Consider the following 6,083-nt stretch of genomic DNA (forward strand, 5'->3'; position numbering starts at 1 on the left):
AACCACTTGGCACTGGCCCCATTCAGGGAACACTCTGCATTTTCTCACTAAAGGCAAATCATTTTCTGATTGGATGAGGTAGAGAGGCAGAGCTGTGACATCACACTTTCTACTTCATCCAATCAGAGAATGCTTTGCATTCTATGAATAGCGGAGGGGGACGGCAAGCGCAGGCATAGTGGGCACTTTTGACAAGTCCCTATGAGAGCTGCATATTATTATTATTACTATTATTATTATTACTATTATTATTATTACTATTATTTTTACTATTATTACTATTATTTTTACTATTATTATTACTATTACTATTATTATTACTATTATTACTATTATTATTACTATTATTATTATTATTATTATTATTATTACTATTATTATTACTATTATTATTATTATTTTTACTATTATTATTACTATTTTTATTATTAATAATATACAGGATTTATATAGTGCCAACAGTTTGCATAGCACTTTATACTTACATTGGTCCAGTGTAACTAATGCCCCGTACACACGATGAGAAAATCGTCCGAAAAATTTTGCGCAACCACTGATCGAATGATTTTCTCTTCGTTGATGAGCAGGATATTTTAACCGATAACTTTATTGTGAACGAAAAAATCCAGTTGAACAACAGTGAAAAATTGTGTTGTGATACATACGAACGACCGTTTTTCTATGCGGTGGTATGACGGCCATATGAAAAAATCTATCTAGCGCTATCACGCATGAGCGGGAACAGAAGATGACCCGGATGTTTATGTCCAAGGAATCTCCGTAAACATGAATGAAAAATCCAAATGTTAAAAGTAGATTGGCCTAATGAGATGATGAAACCAGAATTCTGCAGATTATATTTTATGTATCACTATTTATGTATATAGGTCATGTAATAAACGATAATATACTCATTGCTGGTCATTGTTGTGTATATCACTCGTTCTGGCCGGAAGGGCATGGCTACAAGGTCACACGCACACCGCATCACTTCCACTTGTATGGAAGACGTCAACACTACGTATTGCCCGACGAACGATTTTTTTAGATTGGTTAATGTGGGCCACGATTTTGACCAACGAATGAATGCCTCTTGGTCATCGGATGACCGATCGGTCGATTTTCTAATCGTGTATTCCCAACTTAAGTATAAAAGACCATACTTAGAATCCTTCTTTAGCGTGACTTCTGTATATACTCGTCTCTCCTGTACATTGTAAATGATCAGTGCATTCTTCATTGGATTTTGTAATCCTGAATTAAAGTCATTGGTATTCTACATACACCAATCAATGACGGTGTATTGACTCCTACAGCACCGGAATTACTCACAATTGCCCTAAAATCACCCATTTCCCAGTGTCTTCACTTCCATCTGGGCTTTTTTCTTTGAAACTCAAAGCATCTGATGCAATCCAAACCTTCTACAAATTGTTGCTGGGACTATCATACTTCATCTATCCAGAAGCACGACCCAAATCAGATGTAAGGAAAGTAAGAAAGAGAGGTCAGGGTTCTACAGGTGCAGCATATGACTGCAAAGCTTCAAGCATAATAATGGGTAAGTCTAGTTAACCTCCTCGGCGGTATGATTCTTTCCAATTTTTTTGTGCTGAAAGCGGTACCATTTTTTTGCATGGAAATATGTAGTTTTTTATTGTAGGCTGTAATTTTTAGGAATAACTCACTAAAATCTGTCCGAACAAGAGTCTAGTAAACATCCCGGGTATGATAAAATTTGAAACACGAAATCATAAATTATAATTTAATAAATAATCATAAAAAATAATAATATAATAATAATAAATTTAATTCAATAATATAATCAAACCAAAAACACTGAAATTTGAAATACAGAGGCAAATTCGCACATCGCTGAGCAAAGTCGCAAAATCGTTTTCAGTGTCTGATGACGAATTTCCCCACAAATCATTATCACTCAATTCTGCAAGTGGTTCTGATTTACTATCGCTGTTCTCTAGCCGGTCTAAAACCGCTTTTGACGTAAAGGGACGCTTTTTGGACACCATGGACTTTTCTAAGTTTCCAGGCAGAAAGAACATTCAAAATGCAGGCAGGGCACAGGACAAAGCAGTAGGGACAAAATATATGTGAAATGCATTGAAACAGCAATGACAGGAAAAATGACATTTTTTTAAAAAATTCAAATTTCCTGCCGGTTCCGGCGCCTGTACGTCCCGACGTCACAGGGACCGGAACACAGAAGCCGGATGCCGGCATCGGCCGGAGGAGATGTCTGGGGATGCTGTAGGGGACACATCGTGGGAGCGAAGGACAAGGTAAGCCCTGCAGGGACCCCCAGAGCAGCGCCGCATGGTAAGCCTGAGTGTAGCTCGGGGTTACCGCTCTTGGTATAGAAATTTTACCCCAAGCTACACTCGGGAATACCGCTAGGGAGGTTAAAGAATATGTAAGCCCACCATTTCGTATTCCTGATATGTGCCTCCTGTGCCATGTACTTGCATGAAAAAGTCTCCTGTTCTCTTTGTATTGCATCCTTTGTGTGAAATCCCTGGTGTTCCCGCCAGTCCCTCTGCTATTAGAAACTGACCAAATAAGCAGGAAAGCACAGCACAGTAAGTCTTCTAGCAGTGCTGAGAACTCCAATGATCAGACTTGTCCTAACACCCACCCTGCACAGCCATTCACTGGGAGGTTCAGTGTGATGCTGTTTCTCTTCCCCCATCTCTCTGAGGGAAAAAGGGTATTTATATCTATCTATCTATCTATCTATCTATCTATCTATCTATCTATCTATCTATCTATCTATCTATCTATACACAAATGTTTTGCCTTTCATTTCTATTTTAAACTTGAATGTATTGTTTTACAAGGTGAGGGTTTACATATACATGTAAGTCAAAGTCCAAGCTGGCCCAAACAAGCTATTTCTCTAAGATATTCTGCCACTGGCAGCGCTTTTTCATACTGTAGTAGCATCTGCTAGATGGTTGGCATCAAAGCCTGCAGCAATGCACAGTGGTTCAGCAGCTCATGTGACCTGGATGTAAATATTACTTCAACAAATGGAACTCACACCCATTTTCAGCTGCCCACCTTCTCCCCGGCAGCATGGTAAGTCTTCTAGCAGTGCTGAGAACTCCAATGATCAGACTTGTCCTAACACCCACCCTGCACAGCCATTCACTGGGAGGTTCAGTGTGCTGCTGTTTTTCTTCCCCCATCTCTCTGAGCTCCTTATGCAGCTGAGAACATAAGGTATGCAATCACATAGAAAAAAAGGGAAAAAAGGTATTTATATATTTTTTTTCTATTTCTATCTATACACAAATGTTTTGCCTTTCATTTCTATTTTAAACTGAATGTATTGTTTTACAAGGTGAGGGTTTACATATACATATAAGTCAAAGTCCAAGCTGGCCCAAACAAGCTATTTCTCTAAGATATTCTGCCACTGGCAGTGCTTTTTCATACTGTAGTAGCATCTGCTACATAGAGTATGCAGCTTTGTGTTCTGGCTGCCGCAACTTAATCCAGTTGAGTTGAATGCTTCTCTTTCAGAGTTTTCGCTTCTCTGCAACTGGAGTCTGTGTGATACCTGCCGCCACACCACACTTCACCTACCCACAAGCTGATGCTACTATGGTATGATTATTATTATACAGTATTTATAAAGCGCCAATAGTTCGCTCAGCGCTGTACATTATAAAGGGGGACAGAACATGTGACAGAACAATACCAATACAATGCAAAACATGAGGGGATCGAGGGCCCTGCTCTTTCGAGCTTACAATCTAGGAGATTGATAAAGTAAGTCAGAGGCAGAATAACTTAGTTATGGAAATAGTTTAATTGGGCCAGCTTGGCAAACTATTCAAAGTGAAAGGAAACTTGGACTTTGATTTAACTAGACATTCTATGAATGAACCTTTGCAGTCAGATACTGCATCTGTGGAATCCGAACTCCTTTCTTACTTCCCCTGAAAATGATTTGGGCAACGATTTGCAGAAGGGAAGGTCTGGGATGGGTTTGGGACAGCTTGGCTTTAAAAACAGGTAAATCTGAATCAGCAACACTTTTTGACCCTCCTCTATGTATTCATGAAGACTTGTCCAATCTGCAAAAAACATATGGTTGCTTGGATCCCTGAAATTTGTGATTATCAGCAGATCAAGTCAACCTGCCAATATTCAAGATCAAAAAGTTATGATTTGGATAATGGATTGGATTTGAAATGGATTGAATAATTTGTCTGAATCAGTCATTGCTATTTGTGCAACTGTTCTTATAGTGGACTACTCCCCCCCCCCTTTCCCCCCTTTAAAGTAGTTGTAAATCTCAGACATGAAACAAGAATATGAACAAAACATATCTCTCTATAGTGTGTATGTGTCTCTATCTAGAGCACTGTGTCATTTTTGTCCACTGCCTCATTCATCTGCTATAGAGTCATGAGGCATTCCTGAAGAGGTTTCCTGACACCAAGAGAAAAAGAGTGACAGGGGAAAGCACAGTCTGTGATTGACAGCCTCAGCTCTGTTCCTGTGTGCAGGAGGGTGTGTCCCTTGCCTCCAATCAGCTCTCAGAGCTCTCCTCACTGAGTGTAACTTTAGCTCCCGCCCCCCGCTATTCAGAGCAAAGGGATCCTGTGTAAATTCTGCACTTTGAATGGAAGTAGAGAAAGACAACTGTAGATAGATAGGTACAATTTATGAGTTTGTTTAATCTGTGTATCACCTACTTACAACCACTTTAAAGTGTTACTAAACCAAGGCCCCTGCATTCACTATATCTGGTCTTCCCGGACCCTGCATTCACTCTATCTGGTCTCCCCGGACCCTGCATTCTCTATATCTGGTCTCCCAGGACCCTGCATTCACTATATCTGGTCTCCCCGGACCCTGCATTCACTATATCTGGTCTCCCCGGACCCTGCATTCACTCTATCTGGTCTCCCCGGACCCTGCATTCACTCTATCTGGTCTCCCCGGACCCTGCATTCACTATATCTGGTCTCCCCGGACCCTGAATTCACTATATCTGGTCTCCCCGGACCCTGCACTCACTATATCTGGTCTCCCCGGACCCTGCATTCTCTATACCTGGTCTCCCCGGACCCGGCATTCACTCTACCTGGTCTCCCCGGACCCTGCATTCACTATATCTGGTCTCCCCGGACCCTGCATTCACTATATCTGGTCTCCCCGGACCCTGCATTCACTATATCTGGTCTCCCCGGACCCTGCATTCACTATATCTGGTCTCCCCGGACCTAGCATTCACTATATCTGGTCTCCCGGGACCCTGCATTTCCTATATCTGGTCTCCCCGGACCCTGCATTTCCTATATCTGGTCTCCCCAGACCCTGCATTCACTATATCTGGTCTCCCCGGACCCTGCATTCACTATATCTGGTCTCCCCGGACCCTGCATTCACTATATCTGGTCTCCCCGGACCCTGCATTGACTATATCTGGTCTCCCGGGACCCTGCATTCACTATATCTGGTCTCCCCGGACCCTGCATTCACCATTTCTGGTCTCCCGGGACCCTGCATTCACTATATCTGGTCTCCCCGGACCCTGCATTCACTATATCTGATCTCCCCGGACCCTGCATTCACTATATCTGGTCTCCCATAGTACACACAACATGGAAATGCAATTATTTTAGTAAACATAAACTGCTAAATACCTTTTCTCATCTGCAGTATATAGCAGTCTTGTGACTTCTATCAGTATTCAGCAGAGTACTGGTTAAAGCTTGAAGGAGGAGTTTTCTTTCTGCTCTAGGAGAATGCACTCTGTCTGGACAGTAGTGATTGGCCCTGTGCTGATCACATGCACTCTCCCAAGAAAAAAAAAACCTCTCTAGCAATACACACCATACTGAGCACGTACAGAGAGACTCCACATAATATGTCTTATCAGGAGGTAAGAGAGGGATACTGAAAGAGGGGGATGATCAGAGAAGACAGGATCAAACAGCATTTTTACACAATGCAGCGGATTAACACCTTAGGTTCCACAGTGAGTATAACAAGAATGCTTTACTCCATATACTGATTTTACTGTTGTAGGTTCAGTAACACATTAATGT

The sequence above is a fragment of the Staurois parvus genome, unplaced genomic scaffold, assembly GCF_062004578.1.
Source record: "Staurois parvus isolate SC_StPar_1 unplaced genomic scaffold, SC_StPar_1.0 ptg000698l, whole genome shotgun sequence".
In the NCBI taxonomy this organism is placed as follows: Eukaryota; Metazoa; Chordata; class Amphibia; order Anura; family Ranidae; genus Staurois; species Staurois parvus.